Raw genomic sequence first — 25,650 nt, forward strand, 5'->3', positions numbered from 1 at the left:
TTCTTTCTTTCATCCTTTCTTTTCTTCCTTCCTTCCCTCTATCCCTTCCTCCCACCCTTCTTCCTTCCTTCCGCCTTCCCAATTTATTAGATAATCTATGCACTAGGAAAACTTCAGTGACCAAAATGAACAAAAACCTCTGCCCAGCTTTCATTCTGGCTGGGAAAAGATAAGACCCATAAGCGCACTAAACAATGTGTACATTAAGCTAAAATGCAGTAGATGCAATGGGAAAATTAAGATTACACACCAGTGCTGATGGGATGGTCAAGTGTTAAATTGAGTGTTGGGGCATCACTGGGAAAATGGTATCTGAGCAAGAAGGTGAAGGAAGCAGGGGGGTTATTCATGAGCATATTAAGAAAAAAGCATACCATCTCCTGGGGTGGGGGGTGAGGGTGGGGAGCGGTGCCTGGCATGTCTGTCCAACAGCAAGGAGGCTGACTGAGCCAGAAGTAGTTGAAAATGAGGTCACAGAGGCAGAGAAGAGCCCCATTATGGGTTTTGGCTTTTATTCTAGGAGGAGTGGGAAAAGAAGGATTTGTAGGCTTTTAGCATCAGAGTCACAGAATCTAACTTAAGTTTTCAGAGAATTACCCTGGCTGCTGTATTGAGAAGGGACTGGAGGGGGACGAGGGCAGAACCAAGGAGACCACTTGTGAGGCCACTACAGAAATGCAGGAGAGAGATGATGGTGGCCAGGACCAGAGCAGTATCCGTGGAGGTGCCGAGATATAGTCAGATGCTGGATGTGCTTTGTTGAGTGAACAGAATTTACTGCAAAGGGAGATGGGATACAAGAAGAAGAGTGGCATAAAAGAGGACTCCAAAGTTTTGGACCTGAGCATCTGGAAGCATGGGGTTTTCGTTACTCACGATGGGAAGAATGGGAATGGAGCAGAATGGAGAGGAGAAGATGAGGAGCTCTGTTTGGGATGAACTGAGTTTACTGTCCACTGGACATCCAAGAGATGCCCAATAGGTAGTCACGAGGTGGTAGCATTAACTCAGAGGAACCACCTAGGAGGCAGCCATCTCTAAAGTAATGGCTGAATGTTCACAGGTGACTGCCATTGGGAGCAGCTTTTCCTAAAGATATGAAGATGTTGGTCAAAATAAGATAGTAAGTCTAAGATCAATCCACCAGTTAGCACGTATTTTCCTGGCACCCACTCCAGACACATGAGGGATGGGGCAGGAAGAATCAGACATGGATATTTCCTTCAAGGCAGCTTTAACCTCAGCTGAACTGACACTTGCGTTGCACCCAAATCAATGAATTCTCAAGGCTCCATAGGTCACAGATTATGTGTTGGGCATTAGAGGAAACACAAAGAAGTGCCAAGACACAGCCAAGGGAGTCATCTGTAATTAGAGGGTCATCTATAGTTGAGAGAGTCATCTACATTTAAGCCTATGAAAATTTAAGGAGAAGTCTATGAAAAGTCACCCAAAAAGTCAATGAACTAATGTAAAATAATGGCAGAAAATCCCTGGCAAATGACCTCTTAGTCTGGATGCTTTTTGGAGGTCTGAGTATAAAATTGGGAGAAGTAGACACCTGCTTGAATTTCAGGAAGATTTCTGCCTCTGGACAAGCTCTAGAACACTCCACCTCTGGCTTTCAAAGGTGAGATGCTTCTCTTTGCTGATGAAGAAGTTGAGGAATGATTTCATAAAACATCAGTGTTTGGGGAACTTATTAAAGCTTAGAGTCCTGGACCATATCTCCAGGGAGTTTGATTCACTGAGTTATCTTTAGTCAGGTGGTCACAGGTTCTAATAACCCTGCCTAATCATCACTGCCACAGATCAGAAGGAGCAGGAAAGCCACCAGGTTCCCCACAATTAGATTTGGGGATGGGGCAGTCAACAGGACCTCTGCTTTGATATTAGTCTGTGCTTCTAGTGATTTACTCATTTCCTCAGAACTCATGAGTTCTATTTCAACCCCATATTTTTATACTTTTTACTCTAATGAAACAGAAAACAAGAAATATGGTTTCAATCCATTTTCTGAAAAAATGCAATGGAGTTTATTTACCCAGCACTGCATCAATAATGAAGGAATGAAAGCAACCACTTTGGTTGGACTTTTCCTACATTTGATGCATTTGGGTGTTATAATTTCAAAAATCAGGCGGCTTACACTCAATAACCTGACAATATCAGCCCCCACTCCACCCTACCCCAGACTATTTTCACATATCTTTCCTTGAAAGGTCTATTTCTTGGCCCCCTAAATACGAACCACGGGTTGAAATATTTAAATTATGGTTCTTGAAGGGGTGGGGTGACAAGTTCGTGTAAACCTATGCCTCCTGGGCTCCAGGATTGGACCTAAGCAGAACCCTAAGGGTATGTTGCTGTAATAACCCCACAGTTCCTAACATGTCAGAATCAAAGACAAGGTCATGGCAGCCTAGTACTTTCCTTATCTATGTCTGTTAAAGAGATCAATTGACACTGAGGGTTTTTTATTTTACAACAGATGAAGAAACAGATCTGCCCAAGATCACAGACTAATAAGTGGCCCCCCTAAAATTTGAACCCAGGTCTGAATGACTCCAAAATCAACTCCCTTTCCTCTTTTTCCTTGTGGAGACACCCCAGTCAACCAGGTTTGCAACCTGCCTTTCCCCACCATCAGTCAAAGTGAGAAGTAGTGACAGGTCTCACTCCTCTGCTCTAGGTCAACCCAGAATCAAACTTGATGGCAAGTTTCTATGTGCTGAAGAGCTCTTATCTTACACACACCAAAAATAGTGCAGATGAAATTAAGTCTACCCCTATCGCACAAGGGGTAGGGAAGGAGTCCCACAGAGCTCCCTCTGGTGAGCACTTAATCAGTGGATGATGCGCAAGATGTTTACAAATACACCCTGTTCCTCACTCTTTGTAATCCTGGTTTTGCTCAACCCTTTAAATCACTGTGAATGAAATCCGCCCTGGAACCTTGCCTCGGGCTGACTGAACAGCATTCCTGGTACAATTTTGGAACCTGACAGGTAGACGGGGGAGGAGGGATGCAGGGAAGCAGAGAAAAATGGATGGAGCAGTCACTGAAGTCAAGAAAACAACTACAAAGCAGCTACATTGACTGCTTTCTAATCTAATGCATTTAAGTCAGACTCAGTAAAGCTTGGCACCGATCCCTGTTCACTGTGCTATCAAGATCTCAGCAGATTCTGCTGAGGTACTAGGGGCTTTCTGAAGTCATCATGTTGGTTCAGACTGAGCCAGGTGGAGGGCATTAATGCTGTTTGCCAACTGCTGCTTTTTCTCCCACCTTTCAGCACATATAGCAACTGCACTTGCTGGTCTCCTGTGGTTTTGGGGGGGGGCGGGCCATGAAGCCAGTTTTGCCCCATGAATTGTGTTTCTTCCAGGTAGACTCTTTAACTAGCAAATTCTTAGGGACTGAAAAAAATATGTTTAAAATCTGTATTTTCGCTTAAAAATATTTCCCAGTCATCAGTGAAGATTTTTTTTTCCTGAGACAAGTAAATCTGAGGAAGCATATAAAAGACCATTAAATATTTTAAGTGAAAATACAGATTTTTAAACACAACTTTAACATTTTTTTCAGTCCCAAAGAATTTTCTAGTATGCTGCTACAGTCATTCAGATGGCAATGCCTCATCAGGCTTCGCTGTAAGCACTGTGTGGCCATCAAGAGTCCATGTGCATCAGGCCAGGGGGGTTCTACGATTCACAATGCCAGTGTTCTCTGTAGGCTATTGGCCATAAGGAGCTACTATTCTTGGCTCCGGACACCATCATATTAAAGTTCTCCTGGCTGTTAGTGTGCATGGGTCCCTATGGATATTAGGACACACTGAAACATCCAAATCTTTTGAGATGGAGGCTTAATTTTTAACTTCAGATTGGACTCGATGCTCCATTTTGTTAAAGGACTGTGGGCTTAAGAGTTGTAGGGAAGGAAGTTTAAGGGACAGCCAAATGGTGGTGCATCAACATTTTTCAGGTAATGTTCAGTCTGACTGTCTGAGTCACCAAAGCATCTAAGACACTTGAAGGAACTCCCAGAGCTCAGTGTGCTCAGAAACACAAGTTCCTAGAGAAGGTCAAGCATCCCTTGTGGGCTTTCCAGCTGCTGTCCAAGGTGCTAGGGACCCATCACACAGCATCAGAATGTGGACCTGGCAACTGGACCTGTGCAGGGAAGTTTAGGCAGATAATCATGCCTTCAACCTCAGTCCCACTCAACTCCTCCAGTTTTGGTCTCTCACTTAAAAGTGAGTCTTCTCTATGGGTTACAGAGAAGAAGGAAGAAAATTAGTTAACCCTTATTTTATCCCTGGAGAGTGGGGCAAACTCTTTACTTTTTTTTTTTTAAGTCAGATAGATTGAGCTGAAATTTTTTTTTTTGAGCTAAGATTTATATCCAGTAACATTAACCCTTCTCAGAGGTACACAGTTCTGTTGCTTTTAATCCAAAGATTCAGACACTTCTTCTCCAGGGTCCTCTTGGGTACGCCAGGGAATCTGCTTCAGTAGCTCAGATGTAAAAATACAACTCAGGTCTCTTGCTTCTGGACTTGCATTCTCACCCTTCAATCCCCAGACAAGGGATAAAAACCACTTTTGAACACTTACAAGTAAAGGGCATTGAAGCTCCAGTTTTCTATTAGGCCCTGAGAGACTGAAATGGCAACTTTCAACTCTGCAGAGTCATTTATCTAGGTATTAATCATGCCTTTTTATTTTCTGTATTTCTGATGCTCTGACACATGGGATCCTGATGACTCTAGAGAAACTGCCCTTCCCAGGGCTAGCCCGTTCCTAGAGACAGTAAAGGACTTGCCTATAAGTGTGCCTTGTAAATGCAAACAAAGCAACCCAGAGTCCACACTCCAATCATCTCCACTGTTGGGCCCCCACACAGTGAACCTAATCCCTCAGGACCAATTAGGTACCAGACAACCTCCACCCCAGAATCCAAAGAAATGATCCCAACTAGCCAACCTAAACTGCTCACCTTGCCTTGCATTTCATGTAAAGATCCTAATTAAGTCTCTTGCCCTCATGGCCCCCTCACTCCTTCTGCTCCTGACCTGCCTGGTGCTTTCCCATGTGGCCCTGCATGGCACAGCATGCCCCCTCTTCTTGGGATCTGTGAGTAACAAGCTACCTTCTCAATGGCAATTTTGTCTGAGCTGCTGGCCTCACCATACCTGAGTAACAATAAAATCTACATTTAAAACAATATACTTCTACATATTATGGACATTTTACAAAGTACATGTCTTACTACTTGGTCCAACTGACTACTTAAGGCTCTCACCAAGAGGCATGTCAGGGACTACCTGAATGCTCTTCAGTAACTCCTGCACAGCTGACACATGGGCCAATTCTGACTCTCAGTTATAGTGCCATTAAAAATACAAACAGCTCAGGAAATGGTTTTGTGAAAGCTAACGTAAAATTCATTCTTTCAGACATGTACTAAGCATCCATAATAAGCCATGGAGTAGCAGAGATTCAATAATAAGTTGTGGTCCAGATCTCAAGAGGTTCTAGTATTTTAAAAAAATGGTATCCATATATCACCTTATATTCTACAGAGTATAGAAAACTATCAACTTGCTCCTGGTCTCCTAGCTGCGGTATCATACATGTTTGGGAGGGGAGCTCCAGGGTCCCAGCAGCAAGGCACTCAGAAAAAAAGCTAAAGGCATTGGCAAATGTAAAGCATGAATAAGATGCTTCTGCTCCATGAGTACCTTCTCTTGCTTCCTGAGACTCTAGCCTTTGGCTACAAGATTTGGCATATCTGCCTTCAATCCTTTGCTAAGCAAGAAGTGAAGTCCAGCCAAAACAGACTGCTGGCCTGGAAGACTTTCATACCAGAGAAGGCATCACCCAGTGGGATGTCCCAGCAAAGGGCAGTGGTGGTTGAGGAGGGCTTTCTGGTCATAGCTGCTTATGTCCTATATTCCCACTTCTCTGTGTTAAGGTGTAGGGAAGGCTTGCCCTAGCTGGCTCCTTGTGGTTTGATGGAGCCATGTGACAAGTTTTACCCAATGAGTTGTAAGCAGAAAAGGTATGTTTTAGTAACTTCTAGACCAAGAGTGTAATTGTTGAAGGGAGACCCTGGAGCTGTGCTGCCCAATATGGTAGCCACCAAACGTGTGTAATGACTGAGCACTTGAAATGCGGCTGGTCCAAACTGAGATATGCTATCAGCATAAAATACGCATGTGGGAATTACAACATCAGGCTAAATAAAATTCATTTAAACTCATAAAACTAACTTCATCTTAATTGCCCTCATTTTGCCTTTTTAATACAGCTACTAAAAAGTTTAAACTTGCATATGTACTCACTCACAGTTCTATTGGAGAGTACTGCCTTAGAGCTTTTCTCTCCTCTTCTACAGTGACTGGGAATGTGCCAGGTAAGGTTACTCCTGATGACCAGGGTCCTGGAGTGGGAATGACAATGATATGGAGAGAGCCCTCCAGCTACCCCCAAAGGACAGGCAACATAAGCAAGAAAGAAATCTCTTATCAGTCTAAGCCACTTGAATTGGGTTTATTCCTTACCACAGCATGACCCAGTCTATTCTAACTGATACAAGAAGGATGAAGACTCAAGGAGCCAGTCTGGGGGGAGGTGGGGCAGGACATATAGCAGGAAAAGGACACAGATGTTTCCTATGTCATGATCTTGCCTATACTCACCCCTGGACATGCAGGAATGACCTTCCCCCCCCCCCGCCACACACACACCTGTTTATTTCTTTTTGAAGGGGAGCCTTGACATGAAATGTTTTTTCTGTCCAGTGACATTTTAGACCCACCAGTGCCAGACGAGGCTATATGGGTCTTATAAAGAACTTGGCTTTTAGGGATCACTGACCCTGGGGTTTTTAGCCTGGCCATGTAGCACCCATGCATGCTGACATGTTTTTATTCATTCCTGCCCATGGGACCAGTTATGATATTTTACCTTTTTTTCCTCTCTTTTTAGGGCCATGTTCACAGCCTATGGAGGTTCCCAGGATAGGGGTCAAATCAGGAGCTATAGCCGCCAGTCTACACCACAGCCACAGCAATGCCAAATCTGAGCCATGTCTGCGACCTACACCACAGCTCATGGCAACACCAGATCCTTTAACCCACTGAGTGAGGCCAAGGGTGGAATCTGCATCCTCATGGATGCTAGTCAGATTTGTTTTCGCTGAGCCACAATGGGAACTCCCTGATATTTTACTTCTAGGGCTGACAATTGCCATAATGCCTCAATCAGCCTGCATCCTTGATTCAATCAGGACCATGGTGATAGTGCAAGGAAAAATAATCCTGGGACAAAGTGAAGAAGTTCTGAAAAGGGCTCTATACCAAGGGCTTAGACATCCGGTCTTCAGTGAACACTAAGAAAGGGGGATAATGAAGTCCTGTTATAAAGGAGGCATGGGTGGTATTTCCAAAGATGAGTTTGCTAATCAGAAATCCAGATTTCTCTACCATTCACTTATCTGCCATCTCCCCATTCTCTGCTTCCATTACAGGTGCTTTGGCTATAACAGAATATTTAATTAACAGTGGTTCAAAATAGTAAATTTCTTTTTCACATATTAAGAAGTTCAGGGATAGCCAGTCTAGGACAAGTGTAACAATTCAATAATGGCATTAAGGACCCAGGCTCCACCCATCTTTCCTTTCACCTTCCTAAACAGGTTAGCACATTGCCTCATGATTGTAAGATGGTTGCTTTAGCTCCAGCATCATGTCTACTTTCAAGATGGGAAGAAGAAAAGGGGAGAAACCAGCTTCAGTTCCATCCCTGTAGTACAAAAATGGGGCAGATGCTCAAGCCTCATATTCGGGGAAGGGGCATAGTTTAGAGAGGTGAGTATGGGGAAGATGGACATTCCAAATCCATGGGCCTTAACTCAGGGATTCTTCAGCTGGGAACCTTTTTGTAATTTTTGAAATTTTTCTGCTCAGAGGGGTCTCTTTTTTTTTTTTTTTTTTTTTCAATATACACAAAAGCACTACTTATGCTGGTGGACTTGGACCTAGCAGTCTTGGTTGAAGGGCCACTGATTTATACCCTTCAAGGATGGTCCTAGGCAGCTGTAATATCACTTTTCCTATAAAAGTGACCAACAGTTTGGCAAACAGTGCCTGTGGGTTAGAATGTGTACCCCACAGCAGGTCATCTATGCAGTCTCTCTGGCCCCGGGCTAATCCCAAGCCCCACCTCTTTCACACACCATCACCACGAGCAGCAGCACAGCCAGAAACACAACAGGTTCTTACCTGTCCTTGCGGCAGCCGATTGGCAGTTCATTCCCACCAAAATCTTGGCAGGTAATAACCAAGCATTATGCCCCCGGGAGCCCCTGATGCTAATAGGCAACCATGAATGTAACAAAGCTTTTCCTGGAGCCGAGGGCCAAGAATACTTATGGGGCAGCTTTCCAGAGGCAGGCTCTCTCACTCCCCGCAATCCCACTGCTGGTTCCGGTTCCGGTTCCAGAGTCCAGATGGGATTTTCCTCCACCCTGACTCTGGGAGGAAGCTGCGCCTATTCTGCAAAGACAATGCTCACATCGGGCGTTTCTGGCTGGGAAAAGTGCCCTGCAGCAGAAAGAGCTGGTGCTAATTTAGTGCTCACTTCTCCATCAGCTGAAATGTTTTTATTTTTGGAGAGAATTGGTGAGCCGTAATTATTATTGATCTCTGTCACAGCAATCAGAGAAAGCTTTCGTGTACCCTCAAAAGAGTAGGATCAGAAATAGATGCAGTGTCTCTCTTGGCCAATCAGAGCTTCTTCTTGCTTTGAATTGATTTTATAGCTGATTTGCCATTTAAAGAAAAAGATAATAATAAAATCCTACATAGTGAATCTGGATGTCGTAATCCCTTCCCTGTCAGTATTTATGGAGCATTCGCTGAGGTCCTAGCCATGTAGTCTTGGAGAATGTCTTACCTGACTTTCAACAGATGGATGTTAATGGGATATTTATTTACAGAGTAAAATTAAATTGGAGCTGCATCTTAATGCACAATTTACATAATCGGCTTTGTTCTGAACTGATGAGCTGTTTTCAATAGCACTTGGGACCTTTTAGTCACAGCTGCCTCAAAGCCACTGAGAATGGAGATGAAACGATTTCCTGAAGCCAGAAGTCTTGAGGAGGATCTATTATCCCATCCTGGAGACCTCATAATTTCTCTAGACACTGGCAAAGGATCAAAGATCCATGTTCCCTTCTTGCCAACGTTGGGGATCAAGAGAAAGTCGTTCCATTTGCATTTGGAAATCATTACAGTCATGGTTTATCTCCACGCTCACCCTCACTTCTCTAAAGTTTCAATTTCTTAATGCCTCACCCTCCAAACAACACACATAATTACCAACGGATCACGCCATGTGCTTGGGGAGCCTGGCAGGAGTCTTTCTATGACAAATTTCATTGTAATACCTGCTCACGTCAAGCTGGTTTCCTAGGAGCGCTGATCACAGGCAAGACAGGGTCAGAGCCTGGAGGGGTATGGAGTAAATGCTCGAGGGAGAAGCCAGGTTGGCAGAACTGGATCCTTAATAAAGACCTATTATCTCCTTCTCTTGATCCCAGCCCATACCTCCTGTCCTTCCATCCCATCCATTTTTGACCAGCTCCCGGGTGAATAGTGTTGCTCTTTTTTCTTTTTTTTTTTTTTTTTTTCTTTTTGCCTTTTCTTGAGCTGCTCCCATGGCATATGGAGGTTCCCAGGCTAGGGGTCTAATCGGAGCTGTAGCCACTGGCCTACGCCAGAGCCACAGCAACACGGGATCCGAGCCGCATCTGCGACCCACACCACAGCTCATGGCAACACTAGATCCTTAACCCACTGAGCAAGGCCAGGGATCGAACCCACAACCTCATGGTTCCTAGTCGGATTTGTTAACCACTGAGCCACAACAGGAACTCCAATAGCGTTGCTCTTGAGAGCAGTCACAGCAATGAAAATTTCCTAAAGACTCAAGCTCTCTCTTGTGGTTGCCAAAGGGGAGAGGGGAGGGCAGGGGATGGATGGGGAGTTCAGGGTGAGCAGATGCAAACTATTCCATTTAGAATGGATAAGCAATGAGGTCCTGCTGTATAGCATGGAGAACTATGTCCGATCTCTTGGGATAGAACATGATGGAAAACGATACAAGGAAAAGAATGTATATATAGATATATGACTGGGTCACTCGTCTGTACAGCAGCAATTGGCCCAACATTGTAAATCAACTGTACTTAAATAAAAAAAAAAAATACTCAAGCTCTTTAAGTTTGCTTTGTTTCATCTTCCCAATAGCCTTTTAAGAAACAACTATTTACAGGCCCCCCAGCCTTTGCAGATGAGAAAAATGAGTCCTAGAGAAGTCGAGCAATTAGCCCCAAATCCCGTAGCACATCGAATGGCATAACCACAATTTAAACCCAGTCTGGCTCCAGAACACAAAGTGCCAACCCACGCTGCTTCACGCAGTCTCTTGGAGCAAACGGCGCAGAGGGTTCTATTAGTAGACCTGAGGTTCCCATATAGTAATAGAAATGAGAAGAGACTTAAAAGGAGACTTCCATTACCCAGGGCTCTATTTGCGAGCCTTGATTCTTACACTGGGCAGACAGGAACTCCTTATAGGGAAGGTTGATGTAAATGATTTATTCACCTGTTCATTCATGTATTCATTACGATAGAGCATGTAAGCCATCGGTAAGTTAAAATAGGTCAAAGTCGTCCCTCCTGGGAAGCAAACAAGTGCACCACTGGGAGCTCCACAAATTTGGGATTTTGTGATGTCAACTGGTTGTCGAAATCAACTTCAGTTCTAACAGAAAGGTTTCTATATGTGAAATATATTCCTAAAGTCCACTGAGTTCATTAGAACAAACAAAGATGGTAAGGGAAAGACTCACCTTGGGTGCATTTCTCCACTGGTTAGGTGCATTTCTCCACTGGTTAGGCATGTGACCCTCGGCTCGTGGATCTTTGTTTCAGGCTGGGACAAATGGCTATCGACCTCCTGTTCATGCTCAAAAGCCTAACTCAGTTCCACTGGAGGCGCTATCCTTACTCTGGGATGATGATCCAGGACCAAAGAGATGAGAACAGGAAGGCAGTCAGTTTCCCTAAGGTGTCCTGGGAGGTGAGCCCAACATAAGATGCCAAATTAGGAATGACCAAATTTTGACTTTTCCCTCTGGGGGCCCTTTCATGGTTTTGGTCTGCTGGGAGCCCAAGATCAAACCATTCCTGCCTTTTATTGCTTTACGAAAATTGTCCCCTTCCCCCAGGATGCTGCTCTCTATCCTGTGCCCATGGGCACTAAAAGTTCAGGTGGCCCTTCTCAGAGATATTTTAGATAGGAGCCCCCTAGAGATATAGAGCTTAAATTTCAGTTCTATTTCTAAATGGTGGTGATTTCAGGCCAAGGTAGCAAGTGGAGAGAGAGAGAGAGACAGAGAGAGAGAGAGAGAGAGAGGACCATGTAGGGGGTGGAATGGTAGCTCCCAAAATGTCTATCCATGTTCTGACTCCTAGAAACTGGGACACTGCCCTCATTTGGAAAAGGAGCCTTTGTAAGTATAATTAAGCTAGGGAGTTTCTGCTGTAGTGCAGTGGGTTAAGGATCTGGCATTGTGTGTACAGTGGCTCAGGTCGCTGCCAAGGCATGTGTTCGATCCCTGGCCCAGCACAGTGGGTTAAGGATCTTGCATTGCTACAGCTGTGGTGAATCCCTGGTTCAGGAACTGCCATAAGCTGTGGGTGCAGGCAAAAGCACAGACACACACACATATATGTATATGTATTTACGTGTGTGCATATGTGCATACACACATATATACATATTTAAGCGTATGTGTAAATATGTATACATAAATAATTAAGCTAGGATCTTAGGATGAGAGCATCCTGGACTACCCAGATGGCCCTCCATCCAATAAGTCCTTACAAGAATTAGAGAGGAGACAGACACAGAGGAGAACAGCAGGTAAAGATAGAGGTGGAGGAGTGAGGCAGCCACAAGCCGAGAGGCACCTGGAGCCACCAGAAGCAGGAAGAGGGCAGGAAGGATGCTCCCCCGAGGCTTCAGATAGCAGACACGCTCTTGGAGAGCTGTGTCCCAGGTATCCACACGGCATGTTTTCCCACCAACCCCACGTGCCTATGCCAGGAAGATGAGGAGTAAATATGCCAACATTCTTTTTTTTCTTTTTGGTATTTTTGTCTTTTTAGGGCCGTACTTGCGGCACATGGAGGTTCCCGGGCTAGGGGGGTCCAATTGGAGCTTCAAGCCACCAGCCACAGCCACATGAGATCCAAACCACATCCGTGACCTACACACAGCTCACGACCACGCTGGATCCTTAACCCACTGATCGAAGCCAGGGATCGAACCCGCATCCTCATGGATTCTTGTCGGGTTCACTAACTGCTGAGCCATGATGGGAAATCTTATGCCAACGTTCTTGAGACCACCCCCCGCCCAGATCGGGAGTGTGGATCATAAGGAGTAAAATCTCTGGCACCAGGGTGTGCTTAAGAGAGAAAGTCTCCATTTCCTCAAATATCCAAGAAAGGTTTAACAAAGGGGACTGATGGGATAAAGAAATGATGGGGAGTTCCCATCATGGCTCAGTGGTTAAGAACCTGACTAGGATACATGGGGATGCGGGTTTGAACCCTGGCCTTGCTCAGTGGGTTGGGGGATCTGGCGTTGCCGTGGGCTGTGGTGTAGGTCTCAGATGAGGCTCGGATCCCGGCTATGGCTGTGGCATAGGCTGGCAGCTCCAGCTCTGATTCTACCCCTAGCCTGGGAACCTCTCCATATGCCAAGGGTGCGGCCCTAAAAAGACAACAAAAGACCAAAGAAAAATGGAATTCACATGAGAATAGAAACCCTTGGACAAGTTCAGGAGCACAAGAACTAAAATTAGACTGCAAAATGATTTCTATAGGTAGGTGATACAAGACTTGTCACTCAGAACATTTAAAGCTCAATCAGTCTGCAGGATATCAACAACAGAGAAGCGAGATGCATCACCCGGCCATTATTCAAATGATTCCGAAAGAAACAGAAAACTGCTCTTTGGGTGTGAAACTGTCCTCTCATCTGAAAGATCTGCATTTTGCCTTCACGAGGATCGATTTTCCTGGCAATTGCTGGTCTATTTCTTTGTCTAAACCCAGATTTTAAAATGCACTTAACTTTCTTACGAGTATCTAGTCCGGGCTAGGAAAACATCCTCTGCCAGCAAGACAATCAAATTATCACAAAGACAATTTCAACAGAGTCCATGATGTGACTTCCGAGACCAAAGGTCTCTGTCTAGGCGGCCTGAGCGGTAAAAGGCAGGGAGAAGGGGGAGGGGCAGGCCCTGTGACTCCTGTGTGGCCCCTTCATCCCCCTCCATTCCCCTGGTCCACACCACAGAGATTATTCTGAGGCCATGATGTCATTGCTTAAAGAATCCCATCTGGGTGGAGTCACCTCACCAACTTCCTGGAGGAGGCAGGAGGGGGCGCGCTCCTCCTCCCAGAACTCAGTCCCAGTCACCCTTCCTGAAAAGGCACAGCCTGGGAATGAATGCACTCTGCCTTCCTCCAAAATCAGGTTTGACTCAAGCTTTGTGCGAGCTCCTTTCCTGGGATGAGTGATTCCCATCAGCCGCGTGTCCTCTTGCGTTCTGTTTCTTTGGGCCACGTGCCGGCGTGAGGAGACACCCGCAAAAAGCAAATGAGGTGGGCAATTTCTACTCTAAATGTTCTTTGTCTGGAGTGTGTGTAATGTGTAGAAGTAATCAGGAGTGTGCCATTTCATCTTTTTTTGCTCCTATCTCCAAGATAAATAAGCTTCCATTTAAGATGTAAGACCTAGGAGCTCCCGTCGTGGCTCAGTGGTAACCAACCCAACTAGTATCCATGAGGATGCGGGTTCAATCCCTGGCCTTGCTCAATAGATCTGGCATTGCCATGAGCTGTGGTGTAGGTCACAGACATGGCTCAGATCTGGCATTGCTGTGGCTGTGGTATAGGCTGGCAGCTGCAGCTCTGAATAGATCCCTAGCCTGGGAACTTCCATATGCCTCAGGTGCGGCCCTAAAGAGACCAAGAAAAAAAAAAAAAAAAAAGAAAAATAGGAGTTCCGTCGTGCGCAGGGTTAACGAATCTGACCAGGAACATGAGGTGCGGTTCGGTCTGCCGCTCAGTGGGAAAGATCGCGTTGCGTGAGCTGTGGCGTAGGCTGGTGGCTGCAGCTCGATCAACCCTAGCTGGAATCTCCATATGCCGAGAGCGCCAAGAAATAGTAAAAAAAAAAAAAAAAAAAAAAAAAAAGAAAGAAAAATAAAATAAAGGAGACCTTCCGGTCTTCCCACATGACCTTGCAGATCCCATGATCTAGCCCCTGCCACCTTCTGCTGTGATGCTCTGCTCAGCCACACTGGCCTCCACACCAGGCTGGACCTACCTCAGGACCTTTGCATGTGCCATTCCCCTGCCTGGAACTGGCTCCCCCCTGCCCCCCACCCATTCCTCACCCCTCTTCATTCAGATCTCAGCTCAGACATCTCAAAGGGGCCGTTCACTTCCAGTTTCCAGTCAGCACGTGAGGACCTTGGAAGCTGCCATTCCCATCCGCCCTCACGAGAAAAACTCTCTACAGCCTGAAAATCAACAGCGCTTCTTGGATCTGTCAGAGAATTGAAGTTACAGGGTGAACACTGCCCCCAGAATTGGAGAGACAGAAAGAGGGTAACAGAGAATCACAACTTACTGGAGCAGAAACTTCCATGAGAACGAGTGCTGAGGTAGGAAAACCTGACCTGTGATTGATGAACGGCTGGAAGTTCCACGTGGACACCCCTGAGAGGGACTCGGCCCTGGGGGACCCCCTCACACTCTTGTGAGTTTCAGGAGTTTCAGGAATTCCAGCAGATTCTCATGAGGATCAGAGAAAACGCCCCTCCTGCTTCCAGCAAGGGGGAGGGAAAGATCGCTGTCTTGAAATATGTCGGAGCTCTTCGCTTTTTTATTTTATTTTTGCTTTTTAGGGCTTACATGTGTGGCATATGGAGGTTGCCAGGCTAGGGGTCTAATCAGGGCTGAAGCTGCTGGCCTACACCACAGCCACAGCAATGCCAGATCCGAGCCGCATCTGTGACCTACACCATAGCTCACAGCAACGCTGAATCCTTAACCCATTCAGGGGAGCCAGGGATGGAACCCATATCCTCATGGATACTAGTTGGGTTCATTATGGTGAGCCACAATGGGAACTCCCATGCTCTTTTTTTCTTTTTTTTTTTTAAAGGGTTGAAACCTCTGCATACAGAAGTTAGCAGGCTAGAAGTTCCCAGGCTAGGGGCTGATCAGAACAGCAGCTGCTGGCGTACACCACAGCCACAGGCACAGCAATACCAGATCCGTGCCACATCAGCAACCTATGCAGAAGCTCGTGGCAATGCTGGATCCTTAACCCACTGAGCGAGACCAGGTATGGAACCTGCGTCCTCATGGATACTAGGTGGGTTCGTTACCGCTGAGCCACGACAGGACCTCTGCTTTGCTCTTAATGAGGCTTCAGAATCAGAGCCCAGCCCACCTTGGGGAAAGAAATACGCAAGTCCCTCACCCTCTAGCCATCGTGTCCACCTAAAGAGGGGGAAACTGAGAGGCACCTGGGAAGGTCACGGCCCCAAAGGCTGACACTACAGTACAATAGAAGGCTTCCCCTCCCCTACACCTTCTCAACACATCAGCGCACATCCTGCCTAATTACAGGGGAATAGAACAAAGAGCCTCAGATCGCAGGTCTTATTTAAGAAGTCTCAGCGGAGAGGCCTTTCCTGGCAATGCTGAGTCAGACCACACACACCTTCCAGGCCAGCAGCTCATGTCGTGTTCCTATCTTCATAGCATTCAGCATTACCTAAGATCATCTCGTTTACATGATGACCTTTTTTTTTTTTTTTTTTTTTTGTCTTTTTGCCATTTCTTGGGCCGCTCCCGCAGCATATGGAAGGTTCCCAGGCTAGGGGTCTAATTGGAGCTGTAGCTGCCAGCCTACGCCAGAGCCACAGCAACTTGGGATCCGAGCCGCATCTGCGACCCACACCACAGCTCACAGCAACGCCGGATCCTTAACCCACTGAGCAAGGCCAGGGATCGAACCTGCAACCTCATGGCTCCTAGTCGGATTCCTTAACCACTGCGCCACAACGGGAACTCCGACCTATTTTTGTTTGTTTCTCCTGCTGCACTATAAACTCCACGTCTGCCCTGCTCCTCAGTGAAACTCCGGTACCCATAACTAAGCTGTACCAGAGTTAGGCGTTTAGAAAATATTTGATAAATTATTGAGCAACTGAATAAACGCAAGTCCATTAGCATAAAGGCATTAGCAGAACGGCCTCGGCATGCCTTTCTCATTCACAACGTGGATTTTGATCAGTTCCTCCTCTTTGTTTTGGATATTCTCAAGGTGCTTTTCATTTTTCTTGAAAATATGCATATACACACTTATACATGTCAATAAATGTGTGTATATATATGTGCATATTTTATGTGTACACCTGCTGTGGGCCAGGCACCGTATCAGGCAGTAAGGATTTCTAGACTATTAACTTTTTTTTTTTTTGTCTTTTTAGGGCCAAACCTGAGGTACATGGAGGTTCCCAGGCTAGGGGTCTCATCGGAGCTGTTGCCACCGGCCACAGCCGCAACCACAGCAACGCGGGATCCGAGCCGCTTCTGCAACCTACACCACAGCTCATGGCATTGCTGGATCCTTAACCCACTGAGCAAGGCCATGGATCGAACCCACAACCTCATGGTTCCTAGTCGGATTTGTTTCTGCTGCACCACGACGGGAACACTTCTAGATGATTAACTTTGAATTGAAGGAAATCTCAGGCTGCCAGAAGGGGCAGATACAAAACCAAACGACTTCTTGGTAGTATGATAAGGAATCTGGTAAAAGAATACTCCTGGCCAGGCCTCTGAGGGGAGACACAAAAAGGGCCCATTGGTCTAATCTTGAATTTCCAGGAAGGCTTCCTAAAACAGACGATTTTCCACCCTTGCAGCCAACATTTCTGCACACCTGTAATCCCACCCAGCATACCAGTGGGAAGGCCCACTAAAAGAAATAAGGACCCATTTCAAAGCTTTGAAGGAGGGTTATAACATAGTCGGAATTGTAGTTTAAACGGCTCACTCCAGCTGCAGTGCAGAAATTGGGTTTACTTAGGATGTGACCACAACAGATTAGACAAAGGATGGTGAGGACCAGAACTGGGTCAGTGGTCACACGGATAAAGAGAAGGGGACAAGGAGTTCCCACTGTGGCTTGGCAGTAATGAATCTGACTAGTATCCTTGAGGACTTGGGTTTGGTCCCCGGCTCTGCTCAGTGGGTTAAGGATCTGACGTTGCTGTGAGCTGTGGTGTAGGTCAAAGATGCAGCTCGGATCTGACATTGCTGTGGCTGTGGTGTAGACTGGAAGCTGGAGCTCTGATTCGCCCCCTAGCCCGGGATCTTTCCTATGGCTCAGGTGTGGCCCTAAAAAAAAAAGGAAGAAAAAGAAAGAAGGGGACAAGTTCAAGAAATATGGAGGAAGAAAAAAATGGCCTTTTTAGTGATTTATTACATGGAGGAAATAAGGGAGAAAGCCTAGTCTAGCCCAGCTTTCTAGTTTCTAGCCTGTTTATTGAATGAATGTGTAAATACATAAATCTACTTTGTCCAAAAGATTAAGATCTTTCCCCATTAATCACACCACACAGAGAAAACTAGAGGGTTGGCTTGTTTGTTTTTTTAAGACTTCCTACTTCAGACAAGCAAAGAAAACACAGGGCTTTTGACACGCTCTCTTCTTTCCCCAAGTCCTGTCGACCTGAGCCAATGCTCTCAAAATGATACCATTGAAAAGAAAAAAATTGTTTTAAAGAAATACGGTTTCCTGTGTGACAATCTGATATTAAATTGTCTTTAACTTGGGGCTACTTTCCTCAGCATAAACAGCTTCTTTGCTTCCATTCTTCCCCAACCCTTGGGTCTCAAGATGATAGCGTGGGTCTCAAATCTTTCAGATGACCGTGAGATTAAGAAAGCCAGCCACGGGGAATTATGGGCTCACTGCATCGTAGCTTTAGAGAGAACATTTCTGAGTGGTTCTAAATCAAGGTGGCTTTAAACACACCAAACGGCAATGTTGACGTTTGCTGGGAGATGCACAAAAAACTTTAGAAAACCACCTCAGTACATCTACCCGGGGTCCCTCAGGCCTGCTCCATGTCCCTGGCAGGCTGGACCCCAAATAACACTAGCCAGTTCTGCATGCTCCAAGAACTGCACAAAATTCTTCTGCTATAAGACAAACATGTTTCTTACAAAACAAACACAATGTATGGATATGGTTTGGATTGGACAATGGGAGAAATTTTTATTATGGACTGGGGATTAGATGGTACTCATGAATTATGGTTAATTTGGAAAAGTGTAATAATAATATGGTGGTTACACAATAAAATGTCTATCAGGGATACATTCTAAAACATTTATGTGACATCTGGGATGTGCTTTTGAAAATTCTACCCAAACAATGAATAAATGAAGACAGGTCCATAGATCTATGGAAGCCGTATATTGGAGATGTGGGCGATTATTAAATTTTCTCTCTCCCTATGTGTATGTGGGGAAATTTCCACTTTGTTCTGCTTCTGCTTCAGGCACGGACCACCTATGATATTTCTTAGCATCATGGCTAAGCCAGTCTGCATTTGTTTTAGCGATGGAGTGGGACATATAAAAGGCAGATTCTTTTCCAAATCATTGACCCTGCTGCCATAATATAATAATCATAGATACCATTACCTACTGTTTATTACATTCCAGATACTGAGTTACTTTTGCAGTAAATTTTCAAAGTTTTTATACAGTTATTAAAGGTGACTCTCCATTTACAATTATTACAAAATGTTGGCGATATTCGCATGTTGCACAATAATACATCCTTGTAGCCTATCTCACCCCCAATAGTTTGCACCTCTAACCCCCCTACCCTGTATTGCCCCCCTACCACTGGTAGCCCCTGGTTTGTTCTCTATATCCGTAAGCCTGCTTCTTTTTTTATTATATTCACTAGTTTGTTATATTTTGAATTTATCATTTTTGCATACATTAATTCAGTCATCACAATAAATGTGTGTTTAAGAACATAGAGAGGAGCTCAGATGCTGACCTTATCTTTTATCTTTTTTTATAATGATTTTTATTTTGTCCATGATAGCTGGTTTACTGTGTTCTGCCAATTTTCTGTTGCACAGCAAGGTGACCCAGTCACACATACATGTACACATTCTTTTTTCTCACATTCTCAGGCTCCATCACAAGTGACCAGACATAGTCCCCAGTGCTATGCAGCAGGATCTATTGCTTATCCATTCCAAAGTCAATAGTTTGTCAGCTGCTGACTTTAGAGAGCACTTCCAGGACCACAAAAAAGTTATTTCAGCTAAATAAATTGGAAAATCCTCAAAAATTTTTGATGTGGTTTTCTATGAATTGCACTAATTTCTTTCTTTCCTTTTCTTTTTTTCTTTTTTGTCTTTTTTTTGTCTTTTTAGGGCTGCTCCTGTGGCATATGGAAGTTCCCAGGCTAGGGGCCTAATCAGAGCTGTTGCTGCAAGCCTACACCAGAGCCACAGCAACGTCAGATCCGAGCCACGTCTGCAACCTACACCACAGCTCATGGCAATGCCAGATCCTTAACCCACTGAGCAAGGCCAGGGATTGAACCCGCAACCTCATGGTTCCTAGTCAGATTCATTTCCACTGTGCCAAGATGGGAACTCCTAATTTCCATATATATTTTTAAAGATACACCAAAAAATGATTATTCTGATAATAATGGGTAAAATGTATCGGGTACTTACAATGCACTAGTCTCTGTTCTAAGTACTTTCCATGTATTATCTCACCTGATTTGCACAACAACCTCTAAGGCAGTATGGTGGATGAAGGGCCCTGGTGGTCCCAATCAAATACTTCCCTGTATCCATGTCTGCAGTACGTCCTCCCATTAGGCAATGAAAGGCATTTTCCAGGCTTTGAATCTGGGCTGGCCTAGTGGCTTGCTTTCTCCTATAGAACATAGTCAGTAGAAATAAGGATGAACCAGTTCCAAGCCTAGATTTCAAGAGGTCGTGCACACTCCTGCTTTGTCTCTCGGGCCTCTGCTGTGAGACGATGCTTGGAATAAACTTGCTGGAGGATGAGAGACTACATGGAGGAGAGCCAAAGAGCCTTAACTGACAGTCAGCCAACCAGTGGAAGCAGAGCCACCTAGCAACCTGCCAGCCAACCACAGATGCAGGAGTGGGCCCAGCTGCAACCAGAACCACACCAGCTGATGCCAGCCTAACAAAATAAAGCTGCTATGTTTGGAATAGGTTTATGGGGCAACAAGAGTTAACTGACATAGTAGGTGCTGTTGTTTTCTCTAGAAGAAGAAACCATGGCACAGAAAGATTAAGTGGCTTGCCCAAAGTCACACAGTAAATGAGGGAGCTGAAACAGATACAAACAGATACCCATACTCTGAAGTCCCTGCTGTCGGTGGATTGCTCTTTAGAGCAGATAATCTTCCCTAAAGACAAGGAGCAAGGTGAGAGGTTATTGGGCTTTGCCACCCAGTGGTCCAGTGATGACCGAGGAAGATTCATTCCAAGCACCTGGCAACACAGGGCCCTCCACTCCCACTCACTACTCCCAGGTCATCTTCCCTGGAGCTCTGCCTGCTCTTCCCAGAAGAAGGAACCTCTTTCTCTGGATATAACCTTCAAGAGATGAGGCGGACCCTTGGTGCAGTTATGTTGAATTCTGAAGGAGCCCACTGGGGACCCTGAGAAACAGTGATGTGTTAACTGAATTCAGAACATTCAGAAGAATCTAAAGTAGCATCCACACTTAAGCCAGAGACCCAGAGTAAAGTTGTATGGTCCCCTAAAGGCCATGGAAAGCTGGCAATGAATTCTGAATAGGAAATCATGTAACATTCACATCTCTAAGAAAAAAATCAGTCTGGTTGCCACATGGAGAATGGGCTGAAAGGAACCTGGCGATAGGAAGATAAACTTGGAGTTGGAGCAATCATCATGGCGGCCAGGGCTGGAGATACTCCCATGGGAACAGAGAGAAGTAGGGTGTGGGGGCTATTTAGGAGATAACACCAACGGGACCTGGTGATTGGCTGAATGAATGATGGAAAGAGAAAATTCAAGGACAACCCAACCACAGGTCCACGAAAGCAACCACAGGTCCATGAAAAGTAACCAACAACCAGGAAGTACCATTCCATCCCTCGCAGTGTTCCTGAGTGACAACTGACCAATTTCTGAAAAGAGTTTAGGACTCAGTGTTCCTGTAGTGCAAGGATTTCTGATGCAGGCTCTGAATCATTCCAGCTACAAAGAATAAAGGCAGGCTTAGAGAGAGAAAATGTCATAAATGAAACAGCTGCTTGTCTTGACAGCATTAAAAATAATCTGTCACCTGCTCCTAACTTCATTCTTGGTGACAAAGGCCATTGTTTGAGTGAACAAAGGGGGTAAGGAATCTGGAAAGAATTGCTTACCCAGAGAAACCGATAAGAGCTCAAGCTGGAGAAGACTTGCATGCAAATGAGAAGGGCAGTGGGCAGCTCCACACACACATATTCTGTCTGCAGCAAATACCCCAGGGGCTCAAAATTATGAGTGGAAAGAAGTCAGTTTCCAGCAGCTGCTCTTGGTACATCCAGAATATTCTAAAATTGACCTGGTTTCTCCTGTGAGAAGCTATTTCTCATCTGATGAATCAGAATTTTTTTTTTTTTTTTTTTTTTTTGTCTTTTTAGGGCTGCACCTGTGGCATATGGATTCCCAGGCTAGGGGTCGAATTGGAGCTGTTGCCACCGGCCTACACCACAGCCACAGCAATGCCAGATCCTTACCCACTGAGCAAGGCCAGGGATCAAACCCACAACCTCATGGTTCCTAGTCAGATTTGTTTCCGCTGTGCCACAATGGGAACTTCTGATGAATCAGAAATGTAACTCATGGATGTGAGGGTGACCTGGCTGCGACATCTGTCCCCCCCTCAATCTCCAGGGTTGATTCAGCTGATCTGCCGGCTAGGCAGGTTCCACATTCTCCCTCCCTCAATGTTCCATGTGTGACTGTCCCAAAGCTGCACGCTCCTTTGAAGAGAACAACCATCCCCACTAGAGGAGGACCGTTCTTCGGTCAAGGGTATAGGAATAGCTGTGCTCCCCTGCTAGAACCTCCAGACGAGCTCTCAAAAAAGTCAGCTCCGAGGCCAATATAATGATGGTTATTGATAAGGACCTCCATCTCCCTCCATCAGACACTCGGACCCAACGCACCCAGCTCCCAGCTGCTTCTCATGCAGCTCAGCCTGACCCTGGCCTCCCGCAAGTGTTCCTGACAGACAGGTGCAGGCCATTCCATTTTATGAAAAGTCCTTCGAAAAGGAAGCGTTCAAGAATAGAATCTGAGCCTACAAAAGCCTACCGGATTTTCTCCAGAATTGTTTTGATTCTGGTTCCTATTGTTGACACTCTGCTAAACTCAGGATGACTGTCTTTTAGATGATTTTCCTCTTGGAAAAATTAGTTGTATTTTTTTCTTCTTTTTAGGGCCATACCTGCGACATATGGAGGTTCCCAAGCAAGGGGTCGCATTGGAGCTACAGCTGCCGGCCTACACCACAGCCACAGCAATGCCAACTCCGAGCTGTGTCTGTGACCTACACCACAGCTCACGGCAAGGCCGGATCCTTAACCTACACTGTGTGAGGCCAGTGGTTGCAACCGCATCCTCATGGCTACTAGTTATGTTCGTTACCGCTGAGCCACAACAGGAATGTTCTACTTTACTCTTTGACCTGACCCTCAATTTACAGGCACTGCAGAAGCCTATGGCCAAGATCCCAGCCGTTTAGTGGAAGATTACAGTTGACTCCAGCAACCAAGAGTGCCTGCCAGCCAGCCAAGCCAAGGGCCACGTGGGAGAGGCTAGGACAGGATAAAATATTTAGCTCTCTAAAGGCAAGCCAAGAGCTGACCTGTAAAGAGAAAACAGCCTTGGCCCTTAGAGAAGAGCTTTAGCTTGGACCAGGGGGCAGACACAGAAAGAGCTGAAAAAAGGAGCAGAGATGCTTAAAGGAAGCCCTCCGCAAAGAATGAAATTTCATTCTATTCTCCAAGAGGCTGACTGCCACTGTTTGCTAATCTTTGACAGACTGCATTACACAATGAAATACTGTTTTTCAGTAAATCTCCCCTACTCCATAAAAATGACATTTTATGGTTCGTCTTGCTAATTTTTCACCCATTTAGATTCTGCATGACAGAGAAAGTTGACAGTGTTAAATAGTATTAAGTCCTCCGAGCTCCCTCAGCTTGCAAGAAAGCATCCAACTGCTGTTAGGTAGCTGAATCCAAGTTAAATATTTGTAACCCAAACCTGGCAAGAGAGTGCCTTTTGTCTTCCAGTTGTCTAGAATTGCAGAAATCAATTTGGTTTCGTCAAAAACCAAAAATGAGGAGTTCCCGTGGTGGCTTAGCATGCTAAGAACCGAACAGTGTCCATGAGGAGGCAGGTTTGACCCCTGGCCTCTCTCAGTGGCTTAAAGATGAGGCATTGCCCTGAGTTGTGGTATAGGTCGCAGATGCAGCCTGGATCTGGCATTGCTGTGGCTGTGGCATAGCCCAGCAACTGTAGCTCCGATTCGACCCCTAGCCTGGGAACTTCCATATGTCGATGGTGCAGTCATAAAATGAAAACAAACAAAAAAACACATGAAAAATCTTCCCCCCCTGGGGTTAGTACATTGACTTAAGGTACTTCATGATGCTCGGCATGACGCATTTACCAAATTCAGGAGGAAAAAAATGCAAAGAGCCCGAGACCCATTAGCAACAACTTCCTATTTATCAGAGTTTGGTGGCAGTAGGAGAATTACTCAGCCTCCCAGTGCCCATCAGTCACCTCCCGCTCTTATGTACAGATTAGATGTGCTGTCACCCCCAAAGAGAGAAAATACTTTCAATTGTTCTCCCACATTTGGAATTTCTGATGCTATTTTGGATAAGGCTCAAGTTCCTAAATCTGGAAAACAGGCACCAACACCGTTTTTAAACTTCACTTTTGAAGACCAGGTGTACTTGGCAATGTGCTCAAATAGCAGTTTCAGATCCAGCATCATTAGGTCTGTGTTGACGTCCAGTTTGGCTCTTCCTCACTGGCTAATTTAAAGGCAAATCACTGAATACGTTTGTTTCCAGAGCTGTAGAAGGAAGGATAACGCCTACCTTACAGGTGTCGAGGCGGAAGTCACATCAAGTGCAAAGTGATGAGCAAAGAGCTCTGCAAGCGTGGGCTGCTGCCTGTGGCTCACCTTCTGGAATTTGCTCAAAGCCCAGAAATCAAGCCAGTGTGAACGATGGATGAGGCTGAAGCCATTCCCGTCTCAAGCGCGTGTCTGTCACTGCTGGTTCCCCTCACCTGTGTCTACTTGCTCATACCCACAGCTAGTGGGGGGAGCATTATTGAGAATCAGTTGGCTTAACTCACCGTGTCATGTGATGCCTCAATTGTGCTGCATATTGGTACCACCTGAGGCCTTTTAACCCTCCCAATGTCTAGTCGTCCCCAACATCAATTAAACCAGAACATCTGAGAATGGAGCCCAGACATCAGCATTTTTCTAAGACCCCAAGGTCCAATCGTAAGCTCTGGGTACCTTTCCACCACTTGCTCCTAAAGAATGCCGACTCTGAACTGGGACTCGAAGCCCGGACACCAAATCTTGAGCCTCTATGCCTCCCTCCAGAGAGCGTGTCTACCCCAGCTCTTACGTCCAGCTGGGAAGTATGGACCATAAGCAGAGGGCGCCTGGGGGCAGGGAGCTGAGCCTAGGGTCGGGAGAGTACAGAGCCCCTCTCCCCAGACTGGGTGCTCAGCAGGGCCACAGAAAAAGAGATTTCAAGATCGGACAGTATTGGGTAATTCTGGGTTCACCAAAGATAAACAGGTTTCTTCACTGCAGGACCTCTCGGACACTTTAAACTGGAGTGTGATTAAGAATCTTCCCAATCCTGGAGTTCCCATCGTGGCTCCGTGGTTAACGAACCCGACTACGATCCATGAGGACATGGGTTCAACCCCTGACCTTGCTCAGTGGGTTAAGGATCCAGAATTGCCACGAGCTGTGTGTAGGTCACAGACGCAGCTTGGATCCTGTGTGTAGTGTAGGCTGTGGTGTAGGCCGGCAGCTGCAGCTGCAGCTCCAATTAGACCCCTGGCCTGGGAACCTCCATATACTGCAGGTGTGGCCCTAAAAGACCAAAAAAAAAAAAAAAAAAAAGAATCTTCCTAATCCTAGAGTTCCCGCTGGGGTTCAGTGGGGTTTTTTGGGTTAAGAACCTGACGCCGTGTCCATGACAATGTGGGTTTGATCCCTGGTCTCGCTGAGTGGGTTATAGTGGTTGAGGATCTAGCGCTGCTGCAACTGGCAGCGTAAGTCACAGATGCAGCTCAGATCCAGTGTTGCTGTGGCTGTGGTGTAGGACTCA

At 45.7% G+C, this 25,650-nt stretch overlaps 1 long non-coding RNA gene across 2 annotated transcripts in view; it reads right to left on the reverse strand.

Moving 5' to 3' along the window:
- Positions 1-24,584, reverse strand: part of LOC110255813 — a 115,489-nt gene extending 90,905 nt beyond the window's left edge. Inside the window, exons 1-2 of one of the 2 annotated variants that reach the window (XR_002336673.1) lie at positions 24,388-24,584; positions 10,928-11,150 (exon numbers count right to left, since the gene is read on the reverse strand). This is a non-coding gene — a long non-coding RNA (uncharacterized LOC110255813). The remainder of the gene's footprint in view (positions 1-10,927; positions 11,151-24,387) is intronic. The other variant, XR_002336674.1, reaches the window with a different exon arrangement.

The sequence above is a fragment of the Sus scrofa genome, chromosome 11 (assembly GCF_000003025.6).
Source record: "Sus scrofa isolate TJ Tabasco breed Duroc chromosome 11, Sscrofa11.1, whole genome shotgun sequence".
Classification (NCBI taxonomy): domain Eukaryota; kingdom Metazoa; phylum Chordata; class Mammalia; order Artiodactyla; family Suidae; genus Sus; species Sus scrofa.